General features: G+C 44.7%; 1 non-coding gene across 1 annotated transcript; it reads right to left on the reverse strand.

The window, feature by feature from the left end:
* Window positions 1–7,922: 7,922 nt before the first annotated feature.
* Window positions 7,923–8,059, reverse strand: LOC119920694. Its single transcript, XR_005448423.1, has one exon. It is a non-coding gene; the product is annotated as a small nucleolar RNA SNORA7 (small nucleolar RNA).
* Between the last annotated feature and the right edge of the window lie 17,617 nt (window positions 8,060–25,676).

A 25,676-nucleotide genomic window follows, 5' to 3' on the forward strand; every position in this document is an offset into this window, starting at 1 on the left:
CTGATAAAAGATCCAACTGGCTCCAAGGAAAGGAAGGGGGTGGTGGGGAGGGGGACAGCAAGGGGAGATGGGCCATACAGTTGGGAGAGTAATGAAAAATGATTTATTTTCATATATTCCTATTGGAGGGAACAGGTTTCTCAGTAGAGAAACGAGGTGCTCAGGTAAAGGCAGTGGAAGAATCTGGTGAGTTCCTTGGGTCATTGAACTCCTGGTTAGTCACTCAATGGCAGCACCAGTGAGACAACCCTGCTGATACATACTGAACTTTTAGCATATCCCATTCCTCAGATTTTCCTTCTCCCATTTGCAAATCTCAGCAAACATTTGGATGTTTATGCTGTTAGTGTTCAGATCTCTTTTCTATATTTTTATGCTTCTGGACATAGTATTTGTTTATTTCCAGGATGACAGCTGGACACCCAAGCACTTGCTCTAGAGGGAGCTGAAATGGGGAAACTGTAAGCAAGGAAGGCAGAAGAAATGTTTTAAAGAGACAATGAGGCAAATCCTCAAGAGCCCGGGCTTTGGAGTCAGAGTTCATTGGTTCAAATCCCGGCTAGGCCAATTGTCAGCTGTGTGACTTTGGGCAAGTCACTTAACTTCTCTGTGCCTCAGTTACCTCATCTGTAAAATGGGGGTTAAGACTGTGAGCCCCACGTGGGACAACCTGATCACCTTGTAACCGCCCCAGCGCTTAGAACAGTGCTTTGCACATAGTAAGCGCTTAATAAATGCCATTATTATTATTATGATATAATGTAGCCATGAGCAAACTGGAGTACAGCAACAGAAGACAAATTTACCTGGAGTAGAGCAATTAGAAATGGGAAGACTCTTTCAGAGCAGAGGTTTCCAGAGCATTGTGATGGGACCAGAGGCTCCCATTTTTATTATGGTATTTGTTAAACGCTTATTATGTGCCAGGCACGGTTCTAAGTGCTGGAGTAGATACAAAGTAATCAGGTTGGACACAGTCCATGTCCCACATGGGGCTCACAATCAATCCCCATTTTACAGAGGAGGTAACTGAGGCACAGAGAAGTGAAGTGACTTGCCCAACATCACACAGCAAATTAGAACTCAGGTCCTTCTGACTCCTAGGCCCATGCTCTATCCACTAAGCCTTGCAGCTTCTCCATTCTTCCACTGGCAATCCTCAAAGCATCTAGTACAGGGGCCTACCCAGGGAGGGTGCTCAATAATACTTCCAACTGGTTGTCCAACTTCCTGAGGAGTTAATATTTGTTGAGTTATAGGGGTCAGGTTGGGGAAAGAAGCAAGTGCTTAGTACATTGTCCAGTGCTTAGTACAGTGCCTGGCACAGAGCAAGGGCTTAACAGATACCATCATCATGATAGTTATTGTTAATAATAAGAAGAAAGAAGCCAAAAAGGGGCTCTTTAAAGAGAGAATTGGGATGCCCACAGAGAGTGCTTTCAAACTAAAATGTCATCCAGTCTTCCCTCACCCTCAAAAGTAAGCCTAATGAGCAAATGCCTCTTTGGTCTCTGGGCCAGTTCAACCCCATTTTTGCTATTTCAGTGGGTGATGTTGGGCCACTGAAATTTGGAAAGGTGGATAATCTAGAACACACTGGCTTCTGAGTCTAGATCTGGTCATCAGTCAATCAATAGCATTTATTGAACACCTACTTTGCACAGAGAGCACTGTACTAAGCACTAGGGAGAGTACAAAAGAGGTAGAAGACAAGACCCCTGGCCATTAGGAGTATACAGTCTAACAGGGGAGGCAGACTTATAATAATTTACAAATAAGAGGAAGAAGTGTTCAAATGGAATACGTCAACAGATATATTCAAAAACATGATGAGATTGTGTGAGTGCTAAAGAAGGTGGTGCAAAAATACTAAGAAAGATGTGACGAGGAGCATAGTTAGAAGGGAGAGAACTGACAATGCCTTGAAGTCAATGGTCAGGAGTTTGATGTGGCGAGGAATCAATCAATCAATCGTATTGGGTGCTTACTGTGTGCAGAGCACTGTGGGTAACCATTGGAGGTATTCAAGGAGTGGGATGACGTGTGCAGAATGAAGCCTGTCGATGAAATCTCTGTCCAATCTCTAAAACTGACTGTGAAATCGGGGTCCCCATATCTGGGCAGACCTCCCAGGACTCTGGAGGAGTTGACCTGAGGTATAGGACAAGAAAGGTGAACTGCTTCCATAAAGTCTCTGGTCTCAGTGAACCAGAAAACCTCAGGCATGAAGCCAGCATTTCTCCATTAACCCTTTGCCTGTGGAGCTCTTTTGAAGGAAGGAGTTATTTAATTAGCGCTTGAAATTCACAGCAAACCTCTTTTTCCGGCTCCACCGTCCTCTCTGGCACTGAAACTGCAGTGACTGCTGCTTTAATGTACTGTGGCTGAACTTACTGCCACGAGGTCAAAGGGGATATAATTTACCCGGCTTTGATGCATTTGATACAGTTTAAGTGGGGGATGGGAGGTGATGGGGGATATAGGGGGGAAGCAGAACTTTGCCTGTTTACATTAGAACCGGATTAGTGTGAAGTTGACAGAGGCATTTTCCAGCACAGGGAGAGGGTCTGTTTGCTTAGACTGCTGACTATACTCTGTCTGTTCCTGGGCCGGGAAACCTGGGGAAATTGGTACTCTTGAATCAATGGGAAGTTGAGGCTGTTTAGTGGTGGAGATAGGGTCCTTTCACGGCAGAAAATGCCATTTGAAGGTAGGGAGTCAGGAGGGAGAACTTTGACATTCTGAGTAACTCTGCCTAGCAGCCAGAACACTAACTAAAGCTCCTCTGGTTTCTGCATTGGGAGTAGAGAGGGTACAATATAACAGAGTTGGTAGACATGTTCCCTGCCCATAAGGAGTTTACAGTCTAGAGGGGGAGACTGACATTAATAAAAATAAATAAATTATGGCTATGTACATAAGTGTTGTGGGGCTGAGGGTGGGGTGAATAAAGGGTGTAAATCCAAGTGCAAGGGTGATACAGTGCAATAGAACTGGTAGACATGATCCCTGCCCTTAAAGAGCTTATAATCTACTGGGGCGAGAATGAATTTCCCAGTCCCTCCTTCCCTAACTCCCAACCAAAAGCTGCCAGTGAAATCCAGCAACAGCCCTAGAAAGAGATGCAGTATCATTGAATGAATGAATGATTGAATGAATGAGGCCTGCTGAGGCCTTGCGGGGCTACGGGGAGGACATTGGGGGTCCCGGGGAACTGGCTTAGAGCTGATGGGGGCCAGCTCTCCTAATTCTATTTATTTTGTTAATATGTTTTGTCTTGTTGTCTGTCTCCCCCTTCTAGATTGTGAGCCCGCTGTTGGATAGGGACCGTCTCTATATGTTGCCAACTTGTACTTCCCAAGTGCTTAGTACAGTGCTCTGCACACAGTAAGCGCTCAATAAATACGATTGAATGAATAAATGAATCAAAAAACAGCATTCATTGAGCACTTTCTGGGGTCAGTGTCTTACCATATTAGGTGCTTGGGGAACACCCATATGTATAAGAAGCAGCAGCATCTTGTGGATAGAGCACGAGCTTGGGAGTCAGAGGACCTGGGTTCTAATCTAGGTTCTGCCACCTGTCGGCTATGTGACCTTGGGCAATTCACACAACTTCCCTGGTGTCTCAGTTACCTTATCTGTAAATGGGGATTGAGATTGTGAGCCCCATGTGGGACAAGGGACTGTGTCCACCCCAATTTGCTTGTATCCACCCCAGTGCTTAGTACAGGGCCTGGCACTTAAGCGCTTGACAGAAACCACAATTACTGTTATTATTACGTGGGACAGGGACTATGTCCAACCTGATTATCTTGTACCTATCCCCCACCCCCAGACTGTGAGCTCATTGTGGGCAGGGATTGTCTCTCTTTATTACTGTTTTGTACTTTCCCAAGCGCTTAGTACAGTGTCCTGCACACAGTAAGTGCTCAATAAGTATGATTGAATGAATGAATGAACAAATATCATCTTTAAAAAAAAGATGCACTCCCTGCTCTGGAGGGGTTTATAAATCTAATGGGAAAGAAAAACAGATATAAAGTGATGAATATACAATAGTTTAAAGAGCATGAGAACATGGAACTCCCTTCTCCTACATATCTGGCAGATGATCACTATCCCCACCTTCACATAAAATCACATTTCCTCCAAGAGGCCTTCCGCAAGTAAGCCCTCACTTCCTCTTCTCCCACTCCCTTCTGCATTACCCTTGCACTTGGATTTTCACCCCTTATTCACCCCACCCTCAGCCCCACAGCACTTTACATATCCATGATTCATTTATTTTAATGTCTGCATCGCCCAATAACAAATAAACAGATGGAAGAATAAGAATGTTGAGGTGACTGGGGAGATGACTTGAAGGGGAAAGTGGGAAGATTGAACAAGTTCCTGAAGAATACACAGCTGGGTAGATTTAGTGCCATCCTGAATCCTGCTTCATTCAAATAAGGTACAGATGTGTGGCAGTCCCCTTGCTACAAATGCTCAACTGAAGAAGTTGCTTGCAATGGCAGCTAAAAGACTGTGAACTCCTGGAGGGCAGGGATCCTATCTACTGAATCTAGTGCATTCATTCAGTTGCATTTATTGACCACTTACTGTGTGCAGAGCACTGTACTAAGTGCTTGGGAGAGTACGATACAACAATAAACAGACACATTCCCTGCCCACAACGAGCTTACAGTCTAGAGGGGGTGAGAAAGACATTAATATAAATAAATAAATTAATTACAGATATGTTCATAAGTGCTGTGGGGTTGGGAGGGGGAGATGAACAAAGGGAGGAAATCAGGGTGATGCAGAAGGATGTGGGAGAGGAGGAAAGGTGGGTTTAATCAAGGAAGGCCTCTTAAAGGAGAGGTGCCTTCAATAAGGCTTTGAATGGGGGGAGAGTAATTGTCTGTAGGATTTGAAAAGGGAGAGCATTCCAGGCCAGAGGCAGGACGTGGGCAAAGTGTCGGCGGCGAGATAGAAGAAGGCACAGTGAGAAGGTGTACTCTCCTAAGTGCTTAGTACAGTGTTCTACACAGAGTAACTGCTCAATAAATACTACTGATTTATTGAATTAGAATTGAATTAAGAGAAGCAGTGTTGCTTAGCAGATAGAGCATGGGGCTGGGAATCAGAAGGATCTGGGTGCTAATCCTAGCTCTGCCACGTGTCTGCTTTGTGACCTTGGGCAAGTCATTAAACTTCTCTGGACCTCAGTTACCTCATCTGTAAAATGGGGATTAAGAGTGTGAGCCCCATGTTGGACTGTGTCCAACCTGATTAACCGATTAACTACCCCAGTGCTTAGAACAGTGCTTGGCACATAATAAGCACTTAACAAATACCACAATTATTAAGTTCTATAATAATTATTATTATTTTATGGAAATGCCACCAACCATTGTTCTGCATTTGCATTTATAATGGAGCCTTTGAATGTGTGTGTGGTTTTTTTATGGCATTTGTTATGCCCTTATTATGTACCAGGCACTGTACTTAGTGATGGGGTAGATCCAAGCTAATTAGGCTGGACACAGGCCATGATCCTCATGGGGCTCACCCATTTTGTAGATGAGGTAACTGAAGCACAGAGGAAATGAAGTGACTCGCCTAAGGTCACACAGCAGACAAGCGGCAGAGCTGGGATTAGAATCCAGGTCCTTCTGACTTCTGGGTCCATGCTCTATACATTAGGCCACGCTGCTGCTCTAATGTGTTTGCTATGTTAGTTGTTCTTCCCATAGAGCTATTTACTGGGTATGCCCCTGAGCAAGGATTTACTTGGCACATTTATAGTCCCTGAATCTTCCATGTGCTCTACCCTACCCTGTAATACCATGACTAGTGGCCCATAGATTTTTGGCAAACACAAAACACCAAAGCTTTCAGTGGCACAGAGTCCCTCAGCAATGCAAAAGAAGGTGAGGTTTGATGCTTGTTTTTAAGATCAATTTGATCAAATTTGATCAATGAAATTAGCATTAAAAAGGATTTTTTTTGTCAATTTATTATTTTATACACGTTTTCATGTTTTATTATCTATCAGTTTAGTTGCACCTTTTTTCCATCCTGCAAATTGGCAAGATTTTCTATTAGTTCATGTAAACTTGCCTGTTTCAACAACCTCTGTTGAAGAAGCAGCCTTGGCTTCTTCTAACTCTGCCTTCTCTCTGCCCTGCTCCCATTCTGCTCCAAGCCCATTCCCAGCCTCATCCTCACCTAGTTTAAATCCACTCTCCACCGCTACCATATTCTCCCCTGCCTATACCTATTTCTCTGCCATTGTGGTTTCTTCTACCACTGCTGCTTCTGTTTTTTCCACTGTGATCATTATCCCTGTCTTTTCCACTGCTGCTGACTTTGCTGCCATTATATATCTGCCTTCTGCCATCGCCACTTTCTCTCCTGTCCCTATTCTTTGATCGTGAGAGACAAATAGAGGGAGGTGGAGCAGGCCTTCCAAAAAGACAAGAAAGAGATGTGGCCAAAGACAGCCAGAGACTCACCCAGATAGTCCCAGAAGCATAGCCAGGGAGATACCCAGAACCAGAGGGGCAGGAGAGCAGAGGAATGGGGAGACAAGGAGAAGCAGTGATGCCTTGTCAATAGAGCTTGGGTCTGGGAGTTACAAGGATCTGGGTTTTGATCCCATCTCTGCCATTTGTCTGCTGTGTGATCTTGAGCAGATCACTAAACTTCCCCATATCTCAGTTACCTCATCTGCAAAATGAGGATTAAGACTGTATGCCCCATGTGGGACATGGGCTGTGTCCAACTTGATTAGCTTGTATAATAATGATGGTATTTAGATCTTAGTACAGTGCCTGGCACATAGTAAGCACTTAACAAATACCATTAAAAGCCCAAACAAGGGAGACAGGAGGATAGAAGGTTAGAACAAAGGGACAAAGAGAGGGTCAGAAGGACAGGAACATAAGCCCAGGGGGTGACCTACCCATTTAGGATTTTAGGTCATCATAACCAGTGTGGAGGGCAAGACAGAGTTGGAGCCTACATGGTCCCCACAAGAACTGAGCAGACAGTTCACTTGAAGTTGCAAAAATTGGACCCTGCCACCGCAAGTCGCCCAATGCAATCTAGAAACTAGGGTGGAGGAAGAGCCCTAGCCATATATTGGCCACTGACGGCACTCAAGAATACCAGACACCTCTTTGCAGATGCCCTACCCTCACCCCACCCATTCACACACTGTACCGCACAGGGAACAAAGTACCTGAACAGATGGATAAATGGCCTCCATGCCTAGCCAAGCCTAGCCTTTGTAGCCCCCAAAACAGAAAATGGGACAGGCTTCCGCTGCTGCTGAGCAGTGAAGGGTAGGCTGGGTTGTCAGCAGCTGCCTCTTTGAGCTCTTTGTGGGCAGGGAATGTGTTTATTGTTGTACTCTCAAGCTCTTAGTAAAGTGCTTTGCACACAGTAAGCACCCAATAAATACAATTGAATGAATGAATGAATGCCTCACAGTGGCCCCTAAGAGCTGAGAAAGTTCACCATCCCTGGACCAGCAGAGACTGAGTCTACTAAAAAGGAGGCAAAATTATATCTCCTTCAGGAAGCCTTCCCTGAATAACCTCTCATCTCTCCACCCTATTCACCCTCCCATGTGTGTCACCTAAGTACTTTGATACTCACCCCAGCCCCACAGCACTTATGTACCTCTCCTTATACTCTGCTGCTTCCCCTTGTTGTCTTAACGCTGTCGAGTCGTCTCCGATCCAGCGACTCCATGGACACATCTCTCCCAGAATGTTTCACCTTCATCTGCAATCGTTCTGGTAGTGCATCCAAGTTTTCTTGGTCAAAATCCAGAAGTGGTTTACCATTGCCTTCTTCCAAGCAGTGAACTTGAGACTCTGCCCTTGACTCTCTCCCGTGCCACTGCTGCCTAGCACAGGTGAGTTTTGACTTGTAGGAGATTGTCTTCCACTCTCTAGACACTGGCCAAGCTAGGAATGGAATGGGTAGGCCTCTGCTTGACTCTCCCTCCTGTAGCCGAGACTGGTAGACTACTGGAAACTCTCCAGGTGCATCCTGAGAGGGGGCTACTTCCCTAGCTGTTATTCATTTTAATGTTTCCCTCCCCTACTAGACTGGGAACTCCTTGAGGGCCGGGAGCATGTCTACCAATTCTATTATACCCTCCCAAGTACTTAGTGCAACGCTCTACACACAGTAAATGCTCAATAAATACCACTAATTGATTGGCTCAAGTTCTCATTCTGCACACATCTCTCCACTCCTCAGAAACCTTCAATAATTACCAAATTAATCTACGCATCAAACGAAATCACCTGACCATTGGTTTTAAGGGTCTCCCATCAGCTCTCTCCCTCCTACCTAGTCACTTTCTTCTCCTACTACATCCTAGTTCGCTCTCTCCATTCCTCCCAAGCTCACCATGCTGCTTACCACACTTCAATCTTAATTCTCCCACTTCCATCCCCTAGCCCGTGCCCTCCTTCCTGCCTGGACCTCCTTCTTCCTTCAAATCTGCCAGACCACAACTCTGCCCATCTTCAGAATCCTTCTGAAATCCTTTTTCATCCAGGAAGCTTTCCATGGTTTAAATTTCTTCTCCCCAGGCCACATCCCCTCAACTATCATCTCAGCAGTTTTGCACTAGCTCAGAACCTGTGCACTCACTACTTCTCACTTTCTTTTGAATTTTACATACTGTACTATTTAAGCCTCCTCACAGGGTCGCACCTGGAGAGTTTCCAGTACTTTACCAGTCTTGGTTACAGGAGGCTTACCCATTCCATCCTTAGCTTGGGCAGTGGCTAGTGAGTGGAAGGCAATATGCTCCAAGTCAAAACTCACCCATGCTGGGCAGCAGTGGTATGGGAGAGAGTCGAGGGTGGAGACTCGAGTTTACTGCACAGAAGGCAGCAATGGTAAACCACTTCCAGATTTTGGCCAAGAAAACTCTATGGATACTCTGCCAGAATGATTGCTGATGGACAGCGGGGTGTTCTGGGAGAGATATGTCCATGGCATCGCCATGGGTCGGAAACGACTCGATGGCATAAGACAAGACAAGACTACTTAAGCATTTCTTCTTCCTACTTGTAAATACTTTTGTATCTGTCTTCCCTTCCTAGATCATAGGCTCCGTCAATCAGCAATCGATCAGTGGTATTCATTGAGTGCTTACGGTGTGTCGAGCACTGTACTAAGCCCTTGGGAAAGTACAATATAAGAGTCGGTAGACACAGTCCCTGCCCACAAGGAACTAACACTCTACGGCCAACCCTCCTTGTGGACGGAGATTGGCTTTCCTTCTATTAAACTCTCCCAAGTGCTTGGTACAGTAGGTACTCAATAAAGGTCACTGATTGATTGATTGTGGTGGGCTTTCTATGGTTGCCCACAAAGTTGAAGGGGTGAAATTCCAGATGGAGCTCTTTGTCTGCATATGTCCTGAAGTTAGTGCCCTGTGTGCTACCACTCCCCAATAGCAGGGGCAGCAGAGTAGTCAGAGGCAGAAATGGAGAATCAATCAATCATATTTATTGAGCACTTACTGTGTACAGAGCACTGTTCTAAGTGCTTGGGAAAGTACAGTATAAAAGAATTGAAGGCCTTCCCTAGGTCCTCCTATCCTCTTCTATCCTATCCTGTCCTATCCTCTCTCCTGCGTTGCCCTGACTTGCTTCCTTTATTCATCCCCCTCCCAGCCCCACAGTACTTATACACATATCTGCAATTTATTTGTTTATATTAATTTCTGTCTCCACCTCTGGACTGTAAGCTCATTGTGGGCAGGGAATATATCTGTTTATTGTTATATTGTACTCTCCCAAGCACTTAGGACAGTGCTCTGCACACAGTCAACCCTCAATAAATACAATTGACTGACTGAAGTTCCCTGCCCACAACAAGCTTACAGTCTAGAAGGAGGCTCGATGGCCAAAGTGGCAGTGGCAGAGAAGACTGCCATGATGATGTAGGGACAGAGGAAGCAGAAGCAGGAACAAAGAAGGCCACGGTGGCCCAAGGCGCCGTGAAGGTAGAACATCAACAACCAGTGAAGGATCGTGTGGCAGTGGGGGAAGGGGCCCCAGCCAACCAGAGGGTCAGGAACCAGGCCACAGAAGAGAAAACAGTGGAGAAGTTTTCAAATTGATAAAATTTCAGCCCTAGTGATAGTTTCATAGGTATCTCCTTGGAGTTTCAGTTTTATGCCATTCATTTCACATAGATGTCACTACTGCCTTGTAAGTATCCCTCATAGTGAGTCAGTTAAATGGGGTTAGTGCATTATAGTAATGGAGTAACTGTATAAAAACAATGAAACCCAATCTCTTTAAACTGATTTGATGTCTGCCCGAACCACAACATTTCCTGCTAATGGCTTCCTTCATTTTTGTAACAGTGATCTCCACCTGATCAGATTACAGCTGTTTTTAATTACAAGGCTAATAGAGTTTGTAGGCCGTGTCAGGGAGGAAGCCATGCCCCGCTGCTGGCTGGGGAGCCCCGGGGAGCTCAGAGAGGGGTCCTTGGGGTCCCCAAGGATACCGTATCTATCACAGCCACACCCAAAAGTGGATGAAGAGATGATCTAATGTTTTCGCTAGACGGCAATGATCTCCCCTGTGGGAGGAGGAAGCAAATGCAGGGGTGAGTCCTGGCTCATGCAGTGACCTGTTCCCCAACCTCACCACCTCTGACTGATCCCCAGAACATCCCCTGTTTGCTTTAAAAAATAGCAGCAGCCGCAACTTGCTTACCTACACAGTTGCTCTGGACCCCGAGACTCAGCCTGGCCCCTCTCCGGTTGAAGTCTTCGTGCCTTCCCCGCTAATGGGGTTTGACAAGAAGGCCTGGAACTGCAACTGAGGAGAATTCTAGTTTAGCTCTTGTCAAGTTTGAAGCTCAGAGCCCCAACCAACTGGATCGATCGCTGCTCCACATCCAGTAGCGAGGTATACCCCAGGCCTCCCTTTTTACCAGCTCTTTTCTGACGAACCAAAAGCTGTTGCCCCATATATATGTTTGGTTACACATTGCCCTGGTAAATGATTCACAACCATATCGAGGTGGCATCAATAATTGAGGGTTGAGATATTTAATTATTTATCCCCACAGGAGTCTCTCCCTCTAATTTTATTGTCCCATTCACTTTCTCCATTTCCACTTTCAGAATGGAGTCCAGGGGCTGGCTGGAGACCTAGCCCTCTCCATCCCTCTCCTGGGCTGACTCTAAAATGTTTAAAACTCAAATCCTCTTATCTCTTCTTATCTCCCCTCTGCCAGTGCCTTCATTGTGTAGGTTTATGGAGAGGGGCAAGAAAATCCAATCATCCATTGTTGTGGCTTAGTATTTATTGAAGCCCCAACTGTGCTGAGACCACAGGCTTGATGGCTCTACCTTCTAGATGCCTCTAAAATGATACATTATGCATGCCCTGCAACGGAATCTTTTAAAATATGGGGGTTGCTTCTTGCAGAACCTTGTGCTATGGAAAACTTGCATTGTTGTTTTCACCCTGGATCTGATTCCCTGCAAGTGTGCACAACCATTTCTTCTGTCCCTGCATCACACTATGCTCAGACTGATGCAAGATGTTGGAAGAGCGTTCTAGCCAAAACACACAGTGCAAGTGCACGCTCTGACAGAACTGCGTGTACCTGCAATGTACATATGCTCTTTAATGTGATCAATTTTTGTTTTCTCTAGGCTGTCAGTCTGCATTCTAGATAAGATTCATGCATTCAATCATATTTATTGAGTGCTTATTGTGTGCAGAGCACTGTACTAAGCATTTGGGAAGTACAAATCGGCAACATATAGAGACGGTCCCTACCCAACAAGGGGCTCAGAGACAGACAACAAAACAAGTAAAGAGGTGTCAATACCATCAGAATAAATAGAATTATAACTATATACACATCACTAATAAAATAGAGTAAAAGATGTGTACAAACAAACACAAGTGCTGTGGGGAGGGGAAGGGGGTAGGGCAGAGGGAGGGGGGTAGCAATGGGGAGGAGAGGAGGAGGAGGAGAGGAAAAAGGGGGGTTCAGTCTGGGAAGGCCTCCTGGAGGAGGTGAACTCAGTAGGCTTTGAAGGGAGGAAGAGAGCTAGTTTGGTGGATGTGTGGAGGGAGGGCATTCCAGGCCAGAGGTAGGACGTGGGCCAGGGGTCGATGATGGGACAGAAGAGAACGAGGGACCATGAGGAGGTTAGCCGCAGAGGATCAGTGTGTGCGAGCTGGGCTGTAGAAGGAGAGAAGGGAGATGAGGTAGGAGGGAGCAAGGTGATGGAGAGCTTTGAAGCCAATAGTGAGGAGTTTTTGCTTGATTCGAAGGTTGATAGGTAACCACTGGAGACTTTTGAGGAGGGGATTGACTTGCCCAGAGTATTTCTGTACAAAGATAATTCGGGCAGCAGAATGAAGTATAGACTGAAGCAGGGAGAGACAGGAGGATGGGAGATCTTGTCTGGGTCAAATCAGAATTCACCCTGAATCATGGCCTTGTTAGGATGCTCCATTATGGAAAAGCTTTTCAAGATTCCCAGCCTCTTCAGGACAGGCCTGCAATAGATGAGTTGGATCGATTCAGTCAATGGTATTTATTGAACGCTTACTACATGTCTCCCCATCTAGACTGTAAGCTCACTGTGGGCAGGAAATGTCTGTTTATTGTTATATTGTACTCTCTCAAGCACCTAGTATAGTACTCTGCACACTGTAAACGCTCAATAAATATGATTGACTGACTGACTGCAGAGCACTATACTAAGTACTTAGGCAAGTGCAATACAACAGAAACAGCAGACACGCTCCCTGCCCATAAGGAGATTAGGAGAGAACAGGTATTTTGTGCCCTAGGGAATGGATGCCTTACTTTGAGGGGGGTGGACACTCCATTTTAAGAGTTTCTTCCATCCCTGGGTCAGTCAAGAAGAGTGAGTCACCATCCCTGTTGCTAAATAGCCTGTTCAGGTCCTATGTGGCCTTCTCATTCCCCAATGACCTCAGCCCCTCCTCCCCTCCACCCAGTTGTCCAATTGTTGATTTAAAGTTATCATTATTAGTAATAATAATAATGGTATTTGTTAAGCACTATATGCCAAGCACTATATGTTATTAATAATAATAACATTGGCATTTAAGTGCTTACCAGATGTCAAGCGCTCTACTATGCTTGGTGGAAGATTCAAGATAGGTGGGACACCATCCCTGACCCACAAGGGGCTCACAGTCTAAGGAGGAGGGAGAACATGTATTGAATCCCAATTTCACGGACGAGGAAACTGAGACCCAGAGAAGTTAAATGACTTGCCGAGGTCACATAGTAGGCAAGCAGCAGAGCTGGGATTAGAACCCAGGTCCTCTGACTCCCAGGCCAGTGCTCTTTCCAATAGGCCGTACTGCTTCTCTAATCTTTCACCTTACCATTCTTGTGTTTGGGGAAATTTGGTCAATGTTCTTGGACAGTCAATATTGGCAAGTCAAAGCCATGTCCGATCCTCTTACTTTTGACCCAAATGATGAAAAAATTTAAATTCTGAACTTGGAATTCTCACTCGGGCACATTCATTATAGTTCTTTTACACCAGGCTTCACCACACAAGCTGGGTGACACTCCGATTTCTGTTTTTTGTGTTTTTTTTTTAAAAATAAATGAAACATTTAAGTTTCCTAAAGTGCAATACATCCTTTCATTTCAAGATCATTAATAATGGGTGCCCAGCCCTTTCCACTTGCCCCTGCTTTGCAGCATTGCCTAGTGGATAGAGTACAGGCCTGGGAGTCAGAAGGACCTGGGTTCTAATTCTGAACTTGTCCGCTGTGTGACCTTGGGTGAGTCACTTGACTTCTGTGTGCCTCAGTTACCTCATCTGTAAAATGGGAATTAAGACTGTGAGCCTATGTAGGACAGGGACTGTGTCCAGCCTGATTAGCTTGTATCTACCCCAGCACTTAGTAAAGTGCTTGACACATAGTAAGCGCTTAACAAATACCATTATCATTGTTGTTATTACTACTTGTGGTTCTGAAAGTCTGCCAAATGAAGTAGGACTTTTCAATCCCGATGGGCGGGTGGACAAAGCTCAACCAGAAATCCTGCTCCCGATTCAGCCAAATTTGGATCAATTTGACTACCAAAAGCTCTTGGATTTTCCACCATTTCAGCTGCCTCTGCTCTCGTGGAATGCAGCTAGCCAGCTCCGACCTCTTCGGTTACCTTTTTTAAATGATGGGGAATAAATGTGGAGGAGTGGACTGTAGCTTCAGGTGACTCCCTCACCAAATTAGTTCCAGACCTGGGTCGCTGAAGGGCATGTGGGCTAGACATGGAAGTCTAGGTTAATTTGCAGACGTGGTTGAAAATAAATCATGGAATTGCAGAGCTAAAGGGGAGGGAACTTCAAGAGGCCAATCCCCTGCTTCCAGGGTGGTGATTGACTAAATGCTCCAGGTGTGATGATTTAATGTTCTAGTCAAGTCTCTATGGACAGAGACTTCGCCACCTTCCTCAGTAGTCTGACCCAGTGTTTCTAATAATAATAATGGTTCTCTCCTTGACCCTCTCCAATCTGGTTTCCTTCCCCTTCATGCCACAGAAACCACCTTCTCAAAGGTCACAAATGATCTCCTTCTTGACAAATCCAATGGCCTCTACTCCATCCTAATCCTCCTCAACCTCTCAACTGCCTTCGACGCTGTCGGCCACCCCTCGCTCCTGGAAACATTAGCCAACCTCAGATTCACTGACACTGTACTCTCCTGGTTCTCCTCCTGTCTCTCTGGCCTCTCATTCTCAATCTCTTTCACGGGCTCATTCATTCATTCAATCGTATTTATTGAGCACTTACTGTGTGCAGAGCACTCCTAAGCACTTGGGAAGTACAAGTTGGCTCCCCCTCTGCCTCCCATCCCATAACCTTGGGTGTCCCTCAAGGTTCTGTTATTATTATTATTATTATTATTATTAATAATGGTATTTGTTAAAGCACTTATCCCTTGGGATACCTGCCTGCCAAGCAAGATCAAAAGATGGTCCAGATTTTGAGGCCCCCTCTCTAACCTACTCAGCCATCAGAACAGCTCTTCCAAGAGGCTTTCCCTGATTAAGCTCTCATTTCCTCTTTCCCCACTCCCTTCTGCTTTACTCACCTCTACCCACACCAGACTCACAGCACTTATGTACATATGCTTAATCTATTTAAACTGACTGTCTGCCTCTCTAGACTGTAAGCTCACTGTGAACAGGGAATGTGTCCGTTATTTTGTTGCATTGTACTCTCCCAATCACTTAGTACAGTGCTCTGCACATGGTAAGCGCTCAATAAATGCAATTGATCGATTGATTGGTGTTGGCTAAGCACCTTTTATGTGCCAAAACACTGTTCAAGCACTGGGGTAGATAAAAGATAATCAAGTCAGACAGTCCCTGTCTCCCATATAGGGCTCACAGACCAAGTAGGAAGAGGAACAAGTATTGAATCCCCATTTTACAGATGACGAAACAGAGGCACAGAGAAGTGAAGCAATTTGCCCACTGTCACACAGAACACAAGTCACAGAGCTGGGATTAGAACCCCGGTCTCCTGACTCCCAGATCCGGGGTCTTTCCATTAGGACATGTTGCCTCTTTAACAATCCCAACAGTCAGGAAATTATTTCTGACAATGAAAATGTTCTGGTGAAGACTGCAGATCATGTCTGGACATGAAATCTGATGGATGTAAATCAGATGTTCTCTCTGCCCCCGACATTCTCTCTCTTCCTGTGCATTATCATTCTCATAATCAGGACTATTTCAATAAGTATTTGGGTGTATACAGAAAACTATAGTAATAATTGTAGTATTTGTTAAGCCCTTACTATGTGCCAAAGCACTGTGAGTCTGTGAGACTCGGTGAGTTCTGTACCTAGCCCTGGGCTAGATACAAGATTGTCAGGTCAAATATAGTCCCTGCCCCCATGGGGCTCGCAGTCTAAGTCGGAGGGAGAACAAGTATTCAATCCCTTTTGGACAGATGAGGAAACCGAGGCCCAGAGAAGTGAAGTGACTTGCCCAAAGTTGTATAGCAGGCAAGTGGCGGGCCTGGGATTAGAACCCAGGTCCTCTAACTACCAGGCCCCTGCTCTTTCCACTAGGCCATTCTGCTTCCTCTTAAAAAATTTAAATAAACTTAAATAAAGGTATGGTCCCTGCTCTCAAGTAGTTTTTCAGAGGCAATGAAGGCAGGGAGGGCACTGCAGATACTTCTGTCAATCTCTTATTTACCCTATTACTTAAGCCCTAACTCATACATGTATCCCCTTTTCCTTTTTCTTCCCTGCCTGTCCCAAGTGTTTAGTGCAGTACTGTGCACAGAGTATGCACTCAGTAAATACTATTGATCAATTGTCTCCCCCACTACATTGTAAGCCCCTCCTTGGCCCTTGTAAAACAGGGATCATGTTTACTAATGTTTGGAGCTGGGATTAGAATCCAGGTCCTCTGGCTGCCAGGCCCATGCTCTTCCAGTAACGCATAGCGCTTTTTCCTTTTTTTCTTGTTTTACTAATCAGCTCATCAGTGGTATTTATTGTGTGTACTGTGTGCAGAGCACTGTATCAGACACTTGGGAGCATGCAGTCTCTGTCACTGTACTCTCGACTGCAAGCTTGTCAACAGGGAATGGGTCTACCAACTGCTGTATTCTCCCAAGTATAATTCCACTATACTCCCCCAAGTGCTTAATACACGGCTCTGTATACAGTAGATGCTCAATAAATGCCACTGATTGATTAATTGATCTATTGATTTGGATAGAAGGGAAAGGAATCCCTGTCCTCCCACCCCTTTTGGACTATGAGCCTAGTGTGGGCCAAATACAAAAATCAGGTCAGTGCTTGGTACATAGTAAATGCTTAACAAATGCCACACAGTAAATGCTTAAATCCAATAATGAATCATTCTTGATCATATGCTCTCAGCCTATGCAGGAGGGTCAGGTCAGGTTGGCAGGTCCCAGAGCAGACCTTGAGGGTCAGAAGATCCTTGCACTAAGGATCCATCATGCATGAACCATCATACTTATATCTGAACAAAATGAAAACACCTATTTCATCCGATGAAACCACTCTGGAATTTTCCACAAGAACGCAGACCTGAGGTAAAAATTACTGGCTAAATAGTACCTGAGGTAAAAATTACTGGCTAAATAGTACCATGTCCTATACCTTTAAGATTATGACACCTGTAAGTTGGGGGGTGGGGAGGGGAGGGAGGTGGAGAGGGGGAAGGTGGGGCACAGTCCAACAAGCAAAAGAGCACACAATCATGAATATAAGATAAAGTTCTTTAGCTGGATAGAACTGCTGTATGGGGACTGCTGGTGAATAAGGTTATGGCTGTCAATCAATCAATCAATGGTATTTATTGAGCACTTACTGCGTAGAGCTTACTGTACTAGAAGCTTGGAAGAGTATAATTTGATGGAGGCAGTAGATATGTTCTCTGTCCACAAGGAGCTTTCAAAGGGAGTCCTCCAATAACTGAGGAGGCTATAGAGAGCGGCTGTAAGCAGGTTCCCCAGTAACCATAGTAAGGGCTACATTCATTCATTCAGTCAGTCATATTTATTGAGCACTTACTGTGTGCAGAGCACTGTACTAAGCACTTGGGAAGTACAAGTCAGCAACATATAGAGACGGTCCCTACCCAACAACGGGCTCACAGTCTAGAAGGGGGAGACAAACAACAAAACAAAACATGTGGACAGGTGTCAAGTCGTCAGAACAAATAGAAATAAAGCTAGATGCACATCATTAACAAAATAAATAGAATAGTAAATATGTACAAGTAAAATAGAGTAATAAATCTGTACAAACATATATACAGGTGCTGTGGGGAGGGGAAGGAGGTAGGGCAGGGGGGATGGGGAGGAGGAGGCTACAGCCTGCTACTTTTTCATCATTTGACTGCCCCTGACCTTGTGAGAGTGGGTAAGTGGAGAATGTGACTTCCTTCCATCACATAGGTGTTTAAGACTGGGCTGTCATGAAAGATAAAGAGAAAATTCACCCTGTGCATTTTTTTTGTTTTTATAAACTTTCAGTGGGCTACAGATTATATAGAGTTAGTGCTTTAGAGCTCAGATTTCATACAGACTTTCCACCCATGTATTAGAACACACTCTCATTTTGACAAAGTCCATGATATCAAACTTTTCATTTTAAGAACATTTCAAAGTATTTGTTATGTGTCCCTAAGATAGATGGATCCAGTTTCAGTAAAACAAATTTGCAGATTAACAAACACCAATCTATGGTTCACTAAAATGAGTTTTTTTGGTTTAATACCTATAAATTATTTAAAATTTATCCCATATGTGCACATGTGCATAAATATAATTGTGGGGTGTATGTGTGTGTGTCTGTGTATAACCAACTCTGCTCTAACCTCTTTGATCTAAATTTTCCCCTCTTAACTCTGAGATCACACTCACCAAGGTCTCCAGTGAGCTCTTCTTCCTACACTCTAGGACAGGAATTTATACAATCCTAACCTTCCTCCACCTCTCAGCTGACTACTTCCTGCTCCTAGGAACTCTCTCTAGCCTTTCTTTCCATGATGGGGAACTCTCCTGATTCTCTTCTTACCATTCTGAAAGCTCTTTCTCAGTTTCTTTGCAGGTTCTTCTTCCTCTGCACACCCTTAACTGTGAGTGCCCCAAAGGGCTCAATTCTGGGTCCTCTACTCTTCTCTCTATATACTTGTTTTCTCAGGGAGCTCATTCCCCAAGGTTTCAACTGCTATCTCTAAGAAGAGGACTCCCAAACTTCCATCTCCAGCTTTGTCCACTCACCGCCTCTGTATTCTTGTATCTCCTTCTGTCCCTAGGGGGCCATCTCCACACGAATGACTGGATGGTCCCTTAAACCCAATTACTGCAAAACTGAACTCCTCTTCTTTAATAATAATAATAATAATAATGGCATTTATTAAGCGCTTACTATATGCAAAGCACTGTTCTCCTTCTTCCAAAACCTTCTCTTCTAACTTTCGGGCAACATCTACTGTCAATAGCAATACCTACCATCCTTCCTGTCTCCGAAGCTCACAACCTAGGTGTCACCTTTGACTCCTCTCCACCATTTACTTCCCACTTTCAATCAGTCTCTAAATCCTGTCAGTTCTTCCTCTATAGTATTTCCTGGATCCACCCCTTCCTCCCAACCACCAACCTGATTCAAACCTTCATCACCTCCCAGATAGATTATGGCAACAACCTCCCTACTTGCCTCCAGCCTCTCTTCTCTTCACTGTATCCAGAATACAGCTGTTCATACCACCTTTTTAAATGTCACAGAATACATCACTCTCCTTCTCAAAAAACATGTAATGACTTCCCATTTCTTCCTGCAGAAAAGAAAAACCCTAACTAGGGGCTTCAAGGTTACCATCCACTCTCTCCTCTCGCTACATAGCAGCTCACTCTCTTCACTTTCCAAACTAACCTAACAGTACATCACTTTTGCTCCTTATAGGCAGGGTGCATGTCTATCTACTCTACTGTATTCAGTCAGTCATATTTATTGAGCACTTACTGTGTGCAGAGCACTGTACTAAGTGCTTGGGAGAGGGCAATATAACAATAAACACATTCCCTGCCTACAATAAACTTACAGTCTAGAGGGGGAGAGAGGCATTAGTATAAATAAATTACAGATATTTACATAAGTGCTGTGGGGCTGGGGCAGGGGATGAATCAAGAGAACAAGTCAGGGCGATGCAGAAGGGAGTGGGAGAAGAGGAAAGGAGGGCTTAGTCAGGGAAGGCCTCTTGGAGGAGATGTGCCTTCAATAAGGCTTTGAATACGGGGAGAGCAATTGTCTGTCGGATTTGAGGAGGGAGGGCATTCCAGGCCATTTTATTATATTTTATAAATGTAGAATATTATATATTCTCCCAAGTACTTATGATACTGCCCATCCTAGCTTCCGGGAAACGGCTGCATCGCTATAGGACCTGTGATGGCCCATATCAGCCATGGCCATAGCACTCAGGGAAAGGCCTTATGTTGCCTCTAGTGGAGCTGCAAATCTGCTCACACTCCTGCTCACTAAAGACCATGAGAATGAGAACAATTTTCAATCAATAGTATTTATTGAGCACCTTCTATGTGCAGAGCACTGTACTACTACTACTACTAATAGTAATAATGGTATTTGTTAAGCATTTGGTATGTGCCAGGTACTCTACTAAGTGTTGGGGTGGATACAAGCAAATTGGGTGAGACACAGTCCCTGTCCCACGTGGGGCTCACAGCCCTAATCCCCATTTTCCAGATGAGGTAACTGAGTCACAGAGAAGTTAAGTGATTTGCCCAAGGTCACACAGCAGGTAAGTGGTGGAGCTGGCATTAGAACCCAGGTCCTTCCGACTCTCAGGCCCGTACTCTATCAACTAGGCCACACTGCTTCTCAAGTGCTTTCAGTGAGAAGAACCAGTCAAACTTGTGGGGAACAAATCTTCTACCCCACCCCCACTCTTTGGTTGGGTTGAAGCAGCTGGTCAGTGGAAAGAGCATGGGCTTTGGAGTCAGAGGTCATGGGTTCAAATTCTGACTCTGCCACTTGTCAGCTGTGTGACTTTGGGCACTTAACTTCTCTGTGCCTCAGTTACCTCATCTGTAAAATGGGGATTAAGACTGTGCGCCCCACATGGAACAACCTGATCACCTTGTATCCTCCCCAGCACTTAGAACAGTGCTTTGCACATAGTAAGCACTTAACAAATACCAAAATTATTATTATTATTACCTCCCTGCCCTCCTACTACATTCAGCTTCACATCCTGCCTGGGATCCAGAACAAGGAAACTGGCAATGGCCAAGTCCCCTTTACCCCAGAGGCTCTGTGTGATGGGTACATTCTCTCAGAAGGACCTCACGGTTCTGAGGCTTTTATGGAGCAGAATTGAGCTGAAGAGCTCGGCAAAATAAACTTTAGCTCTCCCCTATAGGATATCTCCAGAAATCAATCAATCAATCATATTTATTGAGCTCATATTGTGTGCAGAGCACTGTATTAAGCACTTGGGAGAATACAATATAACAGAGTTGGTAGACATTTTCCCTACCCACAAAGAACTTACAGACTAGAGGAGGAGACAGACATTAAAATAAATTACAGATATGTCTATAAGCGCTGTAAGGGTGGGGTGAATGAAGGGTAATAATAATAGTAATAGTATTAAGTGCTTACTGGGTGAAAAGCATTGTTCTAACTGCTGGGGTAGATACAAGTTAACTGGGTTGGACACAGTCCATGTCCCACATGGGGCTCACAATCTAAAAGAAGAAGAACAGGGATTTCATCCCCATTTGACAGATGAGGAAACTTTTGGCAGAAAGAAGAGAAATTCTCTAAATTTTGGGAAGCTTTCCCAGGATTTTACATTAGGATTAGTTTGAGTTCAGGGTGGAGTCCCATGCTTTGTGACTATATTCTAGATGATGCAGCTATTGAGGCTTCCTTGGCACATACCCCGTGCTCTTCAGGAGGCTAAATAATTAAAATCCTGGAAATTCAATGGGCAGGAAAAACTTGGAAGAAGAAAGAAGTGAGTGTGGACAGGACTTCACCAAGCTATGCTCCTTCCTTCCCTCAAAGCCTGTCTTAATAGCCACCTCCTCTAGAAGGGATTCACTAATTAATTAATCCAGGGGGGAGTAATTAATTCCTGCCCATGCAATCCCCTCACTCAACTCAGCACTCTTACACACTTCTCTGCTTATTTGTTATTGATTTATTTATGCACCTGTGTTTATTATTTAGCTCTAATCTCAACCTCTTTTCTTTATCATATATTTCTCTACTTATGTCTCATTATCTGTCCCATTTGACTGTAAGATCCTGATGGGTAGAGAGTATGTCTTATATCCAAGCACCTTGTACAGTGCTCAGTCCACAACAGTTGCATGATGAATATTGTTTGTTCATTAATTGTGCACACAGTAAGCGCTCAATAAATACGATTGATGATGATGATTAATTCAATCAGAGCATTTACCGTGTGTAGAGCACTGTATTAAGTGCTTTTGAGAGTACAGTATAACAATAAACAAACACATTCCCTGCCCACAACGAGTTTACAATCTACAGGATAAATTTACAGTTGACAGTAATGGTTCCTAGGCAGGAGGGAATGGGATTATCATCCCCATTTTGCTGATGGGGAAACTGTGCTATAGAAATCTTGTTTAAGTAAAAGGAATTCAAAGACAAGCACCAAGATAATTAAAAGGATGGGATGATTGACTTCCTCTTAAAGGAAAGATTAAAGGTGCTAAATCAGCCTTGGTTGAATAAATGACCACCAAATAGGGATCAATCAATCAGTTGCATTTATTGAGCGCTTACTGTGTGCAGAGCACTGAACTAAGCGCTTGGGAGATTACAGTATAGCAGAGTTGGAAGACATATTCCTGGCCCACAATGAGCTTACAGTCTAGAGGGGGAGATCCCAGGCAACGGATATCTAAAAGGAAGGAGAGGGAGGAGTCCTTATGCCAGGTTGCAGGGGATAGTAAGGGAACGAAATCCAAACAAGTTCATATTTCAGTGTGTAGCATTTCCAGTCACTGTGTGTGTGTGCGCATGGTGGGGAGGAAAGAGGAGGGGGAGGAGTGTCAAATGCCCAGGTGTAGCCCCAGTATCCTAGGGCCCACAGCTTTTTACGGTTTAGGTAGGGATTTCCATAGTGTACTATACTAGTGCACCCCCAGATTTCCCCAGTGTTGTTACTACTGTGACTCTAGGATTTGAAATACCCAGTAGGCTCAGTACTCATCTGGAATTTAGCTTGCCAGTCCTTGTGCCCTGCAGGCTGGCTACTGAGGACTAGCGGCATGCCCAATACCCTCTACTGGCTGTGAGAGCCAGTCTCCAAATGAGTTGGTTCCCTCCACAGAGATGGCTCAGGCACACTAATGGCTCTAAATGGGGAACCAGTATTTGCTTTTATTAAGGATTTTAACAGCAACAGTCATTATACAACAGAATGCTTTGCACACGGTAAGTGCTTAATAAATACTATTACAACTATTTAAACAAGGTCCAGGAATAACATCCTATCCCTGATCTGGAATTTGTTCCTGACTTAGACCCTGGGTAACTACCCTTCTAAAACCCACTACTCCACTTCTCCAGCTCCTCTGTGGGGAAGGAATCCAAAGGGTTTTCCCTGGTAGTTCCCCTTGCTGAACCTTCAACCTTCCTAGTAGTAGGAGCAGTAAAAGTATTAAGTATTATTATTTTTGTTATTATTATTATTTATTTACTATCCAAGTTTCCCCACTCCTCAAGAACTTCAGGTGCTTGCCCATCTACCTCCACATCAGACTGAAACTCCTTACTATCAGCTTTAAAGCTCCCTCCTACCGTGCCTCGCTGATTTCCTACTACAACCCAGCCTGCGCATTTCATTCCTCTAATGCTAACCTACCCGCCATACCTCGATTTCATCTATCTTGCTGCCAACCTCTCGCCCACACCCTGCCTCTAGCCTGGACTACGCTCCCTCTTCACATCCAACTGATGATCACTCACCCCACTTTCAAAGCCATATTGGAGGTTCATCTCCTCCAAGAGCCCTTCTCTGACTAGGCCCTCATTTCCTCTTCTCCCACTCCCTTCCATATCACCCTTTCACTTAGATTTACACCCTTTATTCACACCTCCCTCATCCCCACAGCCCTTATTGAGAAGCAGCGTACCTCAGTGGAAAGAGCACGGGCTTGGGAGTCAGAGGTCATGGGTTCTAATCCCGGCTCTGCCACATGTCTGCTGTTTGACCTTGGGCAAGTCACTTATCTGAGCCTCAGTTACCTCATCTGTAAAAGGGGGATTAAGACTGTGAGCCCCAAGTGGGACATCCTGATCACCTTGTATCCCCCCCAGTGCTTAGAACAGTGCTTTGCACATAGTAAGTGCTTAACAAATGCCATCATCATTATTATTATATCCATAATTTATTTACTTAACACCTGTCTCCCCCTCTAGATTGTACACTCGTTGTGGGCAGGGAATATGTCTACCAATTCTGCTATATTGTACTCTCAGAAGCCCTTAGTACAGTTTTCCGCACACAGTAAGCGCTCAATAAATACCATTGATTGATCGATTGATAAGTGCTGTGTGTGGGGGGGTGAATTCTGGGAAAATATACAGAAGTGAGAATTAGACATGGTCCCTGACCCTCAAGGGACTCTAGCCCACTCTCTGTAGATCCCTAAATGGATACCCTCACAGTTCCAAAATTCTGCGCCCCACCCCTACCCTCGACTCCCCCTGCACTTTTCTAGCCCCCTCCTCCTTGCCCAAATCTTCCCCTGTGTTCCAGCCGATGTCATTAGGTGAATGACTGACACACCTTGCAAAACAACTTGCCCTCTGGTTTTGGGCTGGTGGCAGGTGGGTGGAGAGGGGGTTCTTGAGAAGTAAACTTTTCCCCTGTTTTAGAAATTTCTAGGTCTTTCTATATGCAGAGAGATAGCCCCCATGTGTGGAGTGATCCTAGCTTGGACCATTCCAGAGCAAATTATCAGTGAAGAGACTGTAAACTCCTTCGCTATACTGTGGGCTCCTTGAGGCCAGGGATTATGTCTACCTACTCTGTTGTACTCTCCCGAGCATTCAGTACAGTGCTCTGCCTACAATAAGCATGAAGTAAGTTCCATTGATCTATTGATTGACCTTCGGGCAGGGAGAACAATGCTGACACTGTGACTTTGTGCTTGCCAGCAGAAGTGACCAACTCTTCATTGCTTAGGAAACTTAAGGGGAAAGGGAACAAAACTTCAAAGGGACAGACTTTTTCTCATGACTTGTATTCAACTTGAATATGATCGTTTAAAGCCGGTTCTCCTGACTCCCAATCCAGTGCTCTTTCCATTTGGCCAGGCTGCCTCCCTAGAGTGACTTGGAGAGAATCCCATATCTTCTCCACTCAGGAAGAGGAAACATTTGGGAACACTGTATTTGCTATTCTAGGATCCAGTTGCTTCATCTTTCACCTGGCCAGAAAGAATAGCAATTGGCCTGGGAGTCAGGTAAAAGCCGGGGTGCTGGGTCCGCTCTATCACAAGCTGTGTGACCATGGGTAGATCGCTCAACCTCTCTGAGCCTCAGATCCCAGCCCTTACCCACCTCCCAGGAATGTAGTGCTGACTAATGAGACTGATAGAAAAGCGCTTTGAGCTCTATGAGAGAGCTATGCTCCAGAAACCCAATCCACATTACTGTTATTACTAGAGAGTGTCAGTCAAATCAGGATTTTACTCTTTTTTTTTCCTCTGCCTCCTCCATCTTTTCCTTTATCTGAACTTTTAAACTCTGTGCCTGGTGCAGATTTTTACAGTAATTCAAGCCTTTGAGAATTGTTAATGCCACTCTGTTTTCACAGGCTAAATATCCAAAGCCGGTCATGTGCTTTTCCCGGGCTGGACTGCACGCCAACTGATCGAGCTGGGTCCCAAAGGGGTCCGAAAGGGGTCCAAAAAGGAAAGCACAAAATGGGGGCCTCAGAGCCATCTTAAAGGAACCCTCCTTTAGTAGGAGCGTGCAACATCTAATACAACTTTGCTCCTTGCTCTAAAATCTGTTAGCAATGTCCATATAATTCGGAGGGTATATGTTTTTAAT

Source organism: Tachyglossus aculeatus, chromosome X1 (genome assembly GCF_015852505.1).
Source record: "Tachyglossus aculeatus isolate mTacAcu1 chromosome X1, mTacAcu1.pri, whole genome shotgun sequence".
Lineage (NCBI taxonomy): Eukaryota > Metazoa > Chordata > Mammalia > Monotremata > Tachyglossidae > Tachyglossus > Tachyglossus aculeatus.